This window comes from Episyrphus balteatus, chromosome 1 (genome assembly GCF_945859705.1).
Source record: "Episyrphus balteatus chromosome 1, idEpiBalt1.1, whole genome shotgun sequence".
In the NCBI taxonomy this organism is placed as follows: domain Eukaryota; kingdom Metazoa; phylum Arthropoda; class Insecta; order Diptera; family Syrphidae; genus Episyrphus; species Episyrphus balteatus.
In genome coordinates, this window is record NC_079134.1 from 157,722,527 (window position 1) to 157,735,065 (window position 12,539).

A 12,539-nucleotide genomic window follows, 5' to 3' on the forward strand; every position below is an offset into this window, starting at 1 on the left:
TGAGTAAGAGCCTTAGCTGACGTTGAGGGTTGGGGTAATTTTTTCGGGTTTTAGTCCAATTCCGAGTTCTTCAAATCTTTTTTTTAGTATTCTGACGTCGAATTACATCACCGTTAAATTTTGCAAAATTTCTTATGCAATCTCCAAAACGGCGTATTTGATCGTCTTAAGTATATTTACTTTTTTTTAAATAATATTTTTCTCGAAGATATTGGAAATAGAAATATTTGACATCTCAAAATCTAAGTGGTTTCTCTATGCAAATTCCAGTTTGCGTTTCTGATTTTGATTAAAAAGGCAACATATTACGAAAAACATATAGTAGGTATATTTCGGATTAAAGCCTAGTACGCTGCTGAAACGAAAAATTTTGTAGTCTCCAAAGTCAACAGCGGACATGTTAACGAAAAAATACCATCAGGTATTATAGCAAAGTAAAAATAATAGAAATATAAATAAAAAAATTCGAGAAAAAACATCCGAAAATAAGTTTTAAAGCAAAAACAAAACAAATTTAATTTCGTTCAAGATTTCGTTAACGAAATTTTGTATGGAAAATTTCGTTTCTCATCAGCAGCGTACTAGGCTTAAACATCAAAAAGAATTTTATTCAAAATTAGTTTTTGAGACTTTCACATTCAGCATTGCACTTTTTACGTATTCACTTGCCGAAAGTGAAACTAGGTGTTGTGCATTTGTTCACTCATTTAGATTTTCTGATCGAATTCAATTCACTATGTTTCTGTTCGTGAATTTGGGGCCTTTTTCAATGAATCTGCAATTGAAAAAGCAGCAGTAATTTTACTTTAGAAACAAAATAAAAATGGAAGATCCTTCAGTTTTGACAGTAAGCAATTTCGAAGTTTTCGAAATCGATCGAAATGAAGATTAGGTATATAAATATGTCATTTTACGTGAAATTTAAAAGTAAATTGAATTCACTTTCGGTCGAATTGCAGAACATGGGCGTATATGTATATCAAAAATAGTGATGAGTATAGCTCAAAATCTATAGGAATAAATCTGTAAACAGTTTTGGATTCAGCACATGACAACATTCGAACACAATAAAGTGTTTTTTTAAATGTTTGCGACACAAGAACTTTGAAAAAACACTACTTACTAAAGGAGGAGACAGTAGTACGAATCTGTCGAGAGTAGTAAAATGCTACTATATCACTTTCAGTACCGCAGCACAGCGCTTCACTCTCGATCAAAGATGAATAAAAAGAGAGAACATTTTTTTCACCCTCTAAAAAATTTTTGAAAAATTTTCCAGCCCCCTCCAAATTTTTTTCTGGATACGCCACTGATACCTAGGTGGTGGAAACACATTGTAGTTGCATTGCAATGCATCGCGATGACTAAGCACGATATGAAGATAAATGTACTAAAATTTGGATTCGTGGGCCATTTCTAATTGGCCCGGGCAAAGGGCCAAAATATAAAACAGGGGGCCAAATGGCCCGATCGGGCACTTTGTGGCAACGCTGGTAGAGACATAAAAACATTTTTAACATTTTTTTTTTTTTTTGAGTTCATAGAAAAACACATGCCGTATACTTTGTATAGATTTATTTGATGTAAAACTCGTCCCGGAGTACCTATGCTTAATTGGTGCATAAAGGAAGGAAGGAAGGCAAGACATTTTGGTGCCAAAAATAGCAGTTTTCAAAAATAGTTACGTAATAAAACGCACACAAAGTTGTACCTATTTACAGATTTAATTTTGTTCTTACCTACTAAACTTAAAGTAATATTTTACTTATAGAGCCTATGCCTCGAGTGTGCAGGGACGAGCTTGGTAGCAGATTAAAGGTAGCCTTTATTATACTTCATGTATATAAAAGTTATTTAAAAAATTGGCTTTATTTTTCTTTTTCAATTTGAACGATTTAAAAGAATGCACCATTTTACTAGAAATATTTGTTTTCATTCATTTGCAAACTTCTAGTTATTCCTAATTCAATTTTTTTGTCAAACCATATTACAAATTGATTATATGGTTCGATTCTCATTCTTAGACGTATTGATATTTCGTTTACGAGAGCTGAGTACAAAGCCTTAATAACTTGGACACTGTGGAGTATACGCAATATTTTTTTTTTTTAACTTATTTGTTTTATTGAATACAATTTTTTTTAAAACTGACCAAATTATGATCGAATGCAACAAATAACCGGAAATGTGGTACATGATTGAAAAGGGTATTTTACGATATCTGGCAAAAGTAGATTTCCTAACGAAAAACTTATGTAGCAAACATTTTCTTACATAACCTCAAAAATTTCGTTTATTTTTTTCTTGGAGCAAAAAAATCTATTTTGAAAAAAATTTTAAGAAGATGTAATTTTGAGCAAGTATAATTTTTAGAAGCAAAATGTGTAACAATGTTTTGAGAGTTTTATCTTAAAACTTGCTGAATGAAAAATGCCTGATGAAATCTATGAAAGAAAATATTTTGATTGTTCCGGCTAGTGACAATCGAAATTTTCTTCTTAGCTGGGAGTTTATGGATTTTTATCATTTTTCATTTCATAATAAATTAACGGTGTTTGTCTGTACAACAATCAATTGACAATTTGAACTTAGTTTTGAGTGAATTGATATAATTTGTACTCTTGAATTAAACAAAATCATAAAGGTAAAAACCAAAGAAATTACTTTTGTTTGCTTTATTTCATCATCTTCAAATGAAAACTTTTGTTTATGTTTTACGGGTAAAGCCTAAGAAAACTAGCTCAAAAACAGATCTGATGGCTAATTGCTTATAAATAAAATCCATGATACAGCAATTTTTAAGAGATAAGATTTGAAAGAAACTTGCACTAGAATGTCTATGACTTGATCTCTCTCATTAGTCAGAAAAAATAAAAATATTACTTTTAGATTTGAGTCAAGTGGAGCATTACAGTGTGTTCAAATTACATAAAACAATGCAGTTTTATATTGATGCAATAACAAATTAAAATTATTATAGAATCAAAAATAAAATCGATTACAATCAGGGACGGATTCAATCTAGAAAAAGAAATTCTATTTTTCAAAGTCAAGAGCCCTAAATAAGTTGAAAACGTTATATTTTTAATAGTTAACTTTTCTTGTTTTTTTTTTTTTAAGCAAAAGGTTAAACGAAAACATCTTAAACCAGTTGCATCATCCACAATATATCTTGGCAGATAGAGAAACTTTTTGCTGACTTAATAAGTCATTCTGCTTTGCGGTTCCGAACTCAAAATCGGCTAGATTCATGATAGCAAATCTCTTAACAACATATAATGTAAATACCCAAATCCACCCCTGATTAAAAACCATAAATAAAATACATGGCACTATAGGTACATTAATTTACCTATAGTCACGCAATAATTGTTATTATAGTAACTGTAACACAACAGATCGATTCAACCAGCTGGTTGTGTTTATAAATAACTGATTTTCTTCGCCTTATATAAACTATTACCTCCCTTTTCCACTGTAATATATGGTTACCAAGGGTTTTATTATTCAATTGACGTATATAGCCTGGTACGCTGCTCGCGCTAAATTTTAGCTGAGATAAAATTCCCATACAAGTTATCGATAATATGTATGGGATCCATTTTATCTCGGCTAAAAATTTTCGATAATTTGTATGGGAGCTAAAATTTAGCGCGAGCAGCGTACCAGGCTTATATATAAAGCAGCAGTTAATTAGACTCAGAGGCGTGTCAAAGAATCATTTATATGCGAAGAATAAAGTGACGACAAAGAAGTCAGATTTTGTCTCTTTTTATATAGTTCATACATAATTAAATTCGTGATTGAAAGGTATTAATGTCAAAATCGTGAGAAAAACGCCCAAAACGTTTTTGAGATGGTTAACTCATTGAACTTTATGTTTTGTATTTTGGATAATAATTAAAACAAACAGATTATGTTTCAGAGAAATAGGTTATGATTTTTTATGGAGTAGAGATAAAACATTTTGGGGATACATTTTTAAATAGTACGCATACGTGATACGCTGTTTTTTTTTTCTTGTTTTCAGTAGTAATCATATAAGACTTTATAAAGGTTTTTTTATAGTAACTAGGAATTATTCATTTTTGCAAATTTTCAGCAGATTTTTCTCACCGGGTGGATGTCGGGTAGAAAAATTGATTGGAAATAACTCAGCAACCAACGGCGGATCCAGGGGGGGGCACGGGGGCACGTGCCCCCCCTCCCAGAACTGGTTCATACTTAAAGCAAATCAAATTAGGTATAAGAGTTGTTAAAATATATGAATAATAACAGAAAGAACTTGATTGAAACTCTTGTCTATTTCTGGCTGAAAATGCGAATTTTGTTGTTTGTTGCATCCCTTTCCCATGAAAAGCTCCACCTCACAAATAAATAAACGACTATTTGTTAGGTAAAAACGAATGTTTTTTTCGAAGTTTTTTTTTTTTAATTCAAAGTGATTTTGGTGAAAAATTTTAATATGGACATTGACAATCAAGGTATGAATGGTATTCTAAAAAAAAAGTTAAATGTATATGCAACTCTATTTTTTCATACGGAAGGGTTGAAGTAGATACACACTTAAAAAATTTGCACTTTTTTCGTTGTTTTTTTTTTTAACATTAGTGTTTTTAAAATAGCGCAACACTCAACAACATTGCCTAAATATTATTGAACTTCTGGATATGTAGAACAAATTTGCATTTCAGAAGTTTGCCCAAAATTGCACCCCGAAATAAAGACCCCTTGAAAAAAAACTCCTCAAAAGCGACCCTTACTTATGTATAAATTATTATATTATAAATATTATTTTATTGAGAAAATTTCTCCAGGGATACCTTTAAATATGTAAAAAAAATAGTTTTCCAAATTTCAAAAGAATCGGTGCAGTAGTTTTGAAGTTATGAGGGGCACCGGCTTTGAAAACATTAGTTGTGGGCAGAACGATTTAAAGTTTTGAACTCTTGACTAAAACGTTCGTAAGCGAAGTATTAAAATACCCATAACTTGGTCAATTTGGCTCCAATAGACCTACAATTTGAACACAATATTCTTGAGATATTAAAAAATTTAATGCAAATTAAAAAAAAAAACTGGGTTTCCCGGGGAAAAAGTATATTTCAGTTTTTTTTTTTGTTATTCTTTTAGAACTTTAATATCACTGGTCTGCAAAATTTAACTTTTTTTTTCTTCTTCAAATAATTTTTTGATATTATGAAAGATTAGACTTTCCTGAATCTAAATCTGGTATCAGAAAAATTCTATCAGGTACCATTTTTGTAAAAATGATTTTTGAAAAATGTGAGTAGTTTCTAAAAAATCCCTCTTTTAGATTCATTTGAACTTGTATATAATTAAAACTATTTGTCACATTGAGCTCAAATTTGGAGGACTTATTCTTCATAATATGACCTACCGATTGACACCGTTTTCGATCTGTAGGAAAAAAACTTCAAAAAGTTTGCAAATTTTTATATAGGAAAAAGGTTCTACATAGTACAGGGTAATTTGCAATAGATGTAACAAAAAACTTAGGCGTGTAGGTTGCACTCATGCAAGAAAAAAATCGTATAGTTTTAGGCGGGGAGGGGCAAAAAGATTGCAATTTTTTATATAGGAAAAAGCTATATAAAAAATTGCAAACTTTTTGAAGTTTTTTTCCTACAGATCGAAAACGGTCTGTCAAATCGAAAAACCGTTAATGTAATAAATAAAGGTAATAAAAAGATCTACAACTTTTACTTCAAATTAATTTTTAAAAAAGCTCAAATAAAAGAGATATGACTAAAATAAGATAATCACCCTTTGACTTGCTTCAAAAAAACCACCCTAACTCTTAAACCGAAGGTTTAATCGAAAAAACTTATTTAACATATTCTGTAGGAAATTCAATTATCTTTAAGATTGCTATACAATTTTTTCTGCTAGGTCCAATAATACGCGAGTTATGTGAAAAAGTAAAATAAATAAATTTTCAGAAAAACTGCATTTTCGGGAGCGTCTGCCGGGGGTTTGGCCGCACTTAAAATGTCTGCCATGGGTATTTTTGTCATCAGGGAGTCCACCGCTACAGGATGCGACTAGTTTTAAGTGGTTACCCTAAATAAATCAGTTTCCAGAAAAACTGCATTTTCGGGACCGTCTGCCGGGGGTTTGGCCGCACTTACAATGTCTGCCATGGGTGTTTTTGTTATCAGGGAGTCCACCGCTACAGGATGCGACTAATTTCAAGTGGTTACCCTAAATGAATCAATTTTCAGAAAAACTGCATTTTCAAAACCGTCTGCCGAGGGTTTGGCCGCACTCAAAATGTCTGCCATGGGTATTTTTGTTATCAGGGAGTCCACCGCTACAGGATGCGATTAATTTTAGGTGGTTACCCCAAAGTCTAAAAACCCCAAAAAAAAAACGCATTTTCGGGACAGTCTGCCGGGGGTTTGGCCGCACTTAAAATGTCTGCCATTGTTATATTTGTTATCAGTGAGTATGTGGCGTTGGTTATCAATAAATTTTAAGTGGTTACCCTCACTAAATCGATTTTCTGAAAAATGGTACTTTTGATGCGCTTTTTCTCGACAACGCCCCAAAGAAATGCAGGCAGACTAAAGTATTCGTCATCACCATGACCCACGCTACCTCTGATATTCATATGAATCGGTTACCTCTCACGCAAGAAATCTGCTCCCGGCTCTCGGTCTATTACATTATGCCAAAATATTTCTTCGAAAACATACAAAAAATGGGTTTTTGAGATTTTCTAACGAGAATATTTTAAAAACGTGACATACTAGGTCAATTCTGACTTCGAATTCGGAATCAGCATACAAAAATCCTTTAGAAAAGTATAGTTTTATTTAAAGGAGGATTTCCTTGCAGATCAGTGTATTTTAGAACTTAAGTATTTGACTAAAAACTACTAGGTCATTAAATTATGGTATAAATATGTCCATAATATTGCAAAATTTTATACAAAATCAATTAAAAAACGTAAACATTTTTTTTCTACATTTCATCTTTAAAACTCAATTTCTCAAAAACTATTTAATGAAACAACTTAGGTCAAAAAATAAAACAAGGATTAGATTAGGTACTAACTTTAATATAGCACAGGATTGTACATGCATTTTATGATTTTTATATTTTTTTTTCTCCCGCCTAATCGGGAGGTAAGTGGGTAAGCACTTAAGTGGCTTTTACTGTTGCAAGAAAATGAAAATTTTTCCTTCCGAATATCTTTTTTTGTCATTTGTTACCTATTTGATGTGGAAAATGTGCAAAAATATTTTTGGCCAGGTTTTAGACCAAAATACCGCACTGTGCGTCGTTAAAATTCGCTGCTTGTCAGTCTGTCGTATGATACTTCACTTTATTTCTAACTGTTATTGCTGATTTTTTTTTACCGATCCGTCCCTTGTGCCCCCCCCCCCCCCCCCCCCCCCAGAAAAAAAATCCTGGATCCACCCCTGTCAGCAACCATTAAATCTCAAAGAAACTTTTGGGTTTCATTCTTGAATAGAGTTTACATCGAACTTACTTTTGCTGTTCCACTCGAAGAATTTTGAGGAAATTTTTTTAAAACGTATTTTTTACACAAGGATTACCTTCAAAAATAAAAAATTAATTTTTGGATTTAGATGAATTTTTTTAAATCAATTTTTCTGCAAGGGGTTAACCTAAAATTTTATTCGAAAATCCAAAACAAAAATACCCATGGGAATTATGTTGTTTTCCTTCTTTTACCCCGATTTTTTTATAAGCCAATATAAGACATAGAAAATCTATAGTAATTAAAAACACACTTTCGTAATTTATCACAGTTTTATGTATTTAATACATTATTAAATCGAACACAATTTTGTTTTACACTCAACATTGTTTTTGTAGGCGAGTCTTGAATTTGTCAAATTTCTGATAAGATGTCTAAAACCTGAACCTAATCATCCTATTCATAATATTGACAATAATCAACAAATAAATGTGCCTTCAAAGCTATTAAACAATAGCGACTATTCCAAGATTTACGAAAATGTTGATAAAATGTGTGCAGAGATGTCGCAAAATAATGGAGTCTCAGATGAATTTCTGAATAGCAATAATAACAATGGCGTCCACGGAGACAATACAAATGGCGTCTCTGGAGATTTTACAAATGGCGTCCCTAAAGCCATTTCAACCGACTCAAATTTAGCAGCGTCATCAAGCAAACTTCAACAAATATTACAAAATGACAGCAACTGTTTCATCAAAGTATTAGAAAGGAGAAAGAGAGCTGGTGCAAACAACTCGCCATCCTCTTCTAAAAAACCAATGAACGCAAAAGACAACATGATGAATAACCGATTGAACTTGAATCAAGAACGAGACAACATTATAAACAACAGCAACAGATATAAGATTCTTCAAGATCAAGACAAAGACGATAGTAACATGGAGACTGAAGAGCAGACCAGCAGTCAAGATGCCCAACCCGCAGCCGTAGTTGAAAATCAAAAATGGTGCCCCTACATCTACATCACAGGTTTAAAATCTAGTGTTATACGTAACTTTATTTTATCCGATTTTGCTAGTGAAATTAATAATAATAAAGTAGTATTAAGAACTGACGGGTATGGTAGAGTTCAAGTCCGTGTCAAAAACCCTGATTTACATTCCGTCCTTTTTAACAATTTTAAAAAGTCAAAAAATGTGGAAGGCCACTCCTTCACTCCCAAATCCTTACGTAATCCATCCATTCTTCTCAAAGGCCTTGCAGGTTGTTTCCCTCCTTCAGATGTCAGAGAGGAATTACTTAGAATAGACAATTCACTAAATATTATTCAAATTAAACCCTTCACCACCAAGTGGTCGAAAGATAATAAATATGACTTAGATATTTTCCTATGTACAGTTAACAGCAATGAAGACATCGTTAAACTCAGAAAAATCAAAATTGTTTTACACCACAGAATTTGGTGGGACTCTATTAAAAGGGAGGGCCCGATTCAATGCTTTAATTGTCAAAGATTCGGACATGGTAGCAGATACTGTGCCTACGAGTCTCGTTGCGTTAAATGTGGGAAAAATCACGAAGCTAATCAAACCGAGGATTGCACAAATAAAGCAAATGATGAGGGTTCTCCCTCACAAGTCTTCTGTATTAACTGTGAGCAAGCAGGTCACCCAGCTAGCTTTAGCCAGTGTCCGAAAAGATTACTACACATTAAAAATCAAGAAATTAAAGCTGAATCTAGTAATACTATAAAAATTACACGTTTCGCTGAAGTTAACTCTTCAGCAACACCTTTTATTACATCAAACAACTCATATGCTGCTACAGCAAAAAAAGTTCTTCAGCCTAGAATATCTTTGCCTCGTAAATCTTCTGCTGGTGTTGGAGAATCCTCTATTTTTGGGGACTTCTTAAACGAATCAATCAAACTTTTCGGTGTCCCTATTAACATTCTGATTGGTAAGGTTAAATCCTTTTGGCCAGAGTATAAACAACTCAATGAACAAGACAAACCGGGGGCGTATCTCGGTTTCATTGCCTCTCTTTCACCATGAACATGAAAGCCCTCTCTATCAACATTAACTCGCTAATCTCTACAGAAAAATGTTCCGACCTGCGCCTTCTAATTGAAGACATTAGACCCACTGTGGTTCTTATACAAGAAACTCATTTAAAAACTTTTCATAGAAGATATTTTGATAACTATAAATTCATTAGAAATGATTCAGGTGTTGGGACTGGAGTTTTAATTAAAGACTCTATTCAACACTCAATCATACCCTTTAACAATAATGTTATTTCAGCCACAATTATTAGCATTCAATCTTATGATTCCCATGGTCAGTTAGATAAAATTGCTTTAGTTTCGATTTATATTCCAGGTAATTCTGGGCAATGTTTACAACAAGCCCTGGATGATCTGTTTGATGCGTTAACAGGTTACAGTCACTTTATTATTGGTGGTGACTTTAATTCCCGTCACCCTTTTTGGGGAGATAATGTCACCAACGTAAACGGCCACAACCTCTTTGATTGGTATCAGAATAACCTCTTTCGCACAGACATCACTTCGCCGGGCGAACCAACTTTTCCAAGGTCATCATCACATATTGATTTTTTTTTAACCTCTCCAAGTCTTACTTCTAGCTCTGTCCAGCAACAAAATTATTCTTGCGTCACTCTAGACGCCATCTCTGATCATTTTTCGGTTCTTTTAGCTTTAAACATCATCAATTTCAACCCCATTCCTGATATACAAGAGCACCCTATTTCATTTAAAAACACTAATTGGAACCACTGTAATAGAGAATTAGTAACTATTACCAATAGTCATTCCATCCCAAATGACGTTAATCTCTCAAATTTTGAAATAGATAATCAAATTGAATTTCTCAAAAACGCCCTTAACACCTGTATGATTAACCACTCTTCTATTCAAAAAATCAGAAGCTCTTACAAAAACATTAGTTCAGACACCTTAAACTTTATGAAAACTAGAAAGATTTGGAAAAGGCAGTTGAAACGCATTTTCCATAGCAATGGAAACCGTTTAAACTCTAACTACCTAGAACTCTCTGCTCGTATTTCATGCTTAAGTAAAATCATTAAAGATAAAATTCGAATTGATCTCAACGAAAACCTTAAAACCAGACTTCGAAACCTTAAACCCTCACCTATGGTTTTTAAAGAAATAAATCAAATAACTGGCCGTAAAAATAAATCTAATCCATCTGAAATTCCAATTGTATTCAGAAACAGCACTCTTTCCACTGATTCCGAAAAAGTAATCGCTTTTCAAAATTTTTTCACTGATCTGTATTCAAATCAAAATCTTCGTATCAATCCGGTCACTGCTGTTGAAATAGCTACTTCAAAAAATGCATTTTTAGCTTGGAATAATAATCCAACCATCTCTTTCTTTTCAATAACTAACAAGTCTGATCTTCAATCTTCCAGTGAATTTGTTTCTACTGACTTTATCAAATCAACAATCATGAGTTTAAACAATAAAAAATCTTCTGGTCCTGACAAAATTTCAAATTTCTTTTTAAAAAAATGTTGTAATTCAATTTTAAAATTTTTGACTATTATCATTAACAATTGCCTAAATAATTTCTACTTCCCAAATATGTGGAAAGAGGCTATCCTTCTGCCAATCAAGAAAAAAGGTTCTTCCAATGATATTGAAAATTTTAGACCAATTTCACTTCTTTCCAACTTAGGGAAAATTCTTGAGAGGGCTATATACAGACAAATCGAAACCTTTTGCCAAGATAATAACATCATTCCAAACACCCAATTTGGGTTTAAGAAATTTCACTCTACGGAACACGCCATCATGTACCTCGAAAATATAATACTTGAAAACCTTCGAAAAAGAGAGTGCACTGTCACTTGCTCATTGGACTTAAAAAAAGCATTCGATTCAGTGTGGCATGATGGCCTTATTTCCAAAATGATTTCCCTGAATTTTCCAACTAACTCAATAAAAATCATTTCTAATTTCCTATCAAACAGATCTTTTAAAGTCAAAATTGGTTCGGCCTTTTCAGAAGCTATTCAAATTTTCGCCGGGATCCCTCAAGGTTCCTTCTTGGGCCCCTTTTTATACAATATCTTCATTCATGATTTACCCTCTTCACTCGGACATTCACAAAGCATACAATACGCAGACGATACGGTTATTTTTGCCTCTTCTGAAAGACCTCACGATGCCCTGAATTTTATTAAAAGTCATGTCGAAAGACTTGTCGACTACTTTAACCACTGGGGCATATCCATCAATTATCAAAAAAGCGAGTTGATTTGTTTTAGAAACGCTTCCCCTCGTGGTCATCACTTAGCAGTGAGAGAAAGCAAGCAAATCAAACTTTTTATTAATGGAAATCTGATCCCACTTAAAAAACAGATAAAATATCTTGGAATTAACTTCCATGAGAGACTAAGAATGAACCCCCACGCTCGTATTGCTCTTAATAAAAGTAAAGCTGCAGCAGCCCAGCTTAAATTTCTCTTCAGATCTTCCTTTGTGGACAAAAGCACCAAACTCCTCCTATATAAAACACTTATCAGACCTATCCTCTCATACGGCTTCATTTCATGGTTTAAAATTTCTCCAACTGTAGCTAAAGAACTTCAAATATTCGAAAGATATGTCTTAAGATTCTGTATAAACAAACATAGACGACCAGGTGGAAAATGGTATAAAAATGCTATCATATATGGCGAGTCAAATACGATACCTTTACTCTCATACCTTTTCGACCTGGTTACGAAAAGAATTCGTTCTTTTAGTTATCATGACAACCCCCTGATTAGAAATGTATATACAGCTAATATTGAATTTGCCATTGAAGATAGGTATTATGCATCTCCAATTAGCTTGGCGAACCCCTCGTCTTCCCAATTATTTCAACTTCATGACAACGAATTCCTCTCTGACTTCTATGGGAGGGGCAATCCAAATGTATATAGAGGCTAATAGATGGAACTCAACTCATTCAAACACTTTTTGTGGCTTTTTTTTTAAATTAAAATGTTAACACACTTGAACAATTCCAGATCT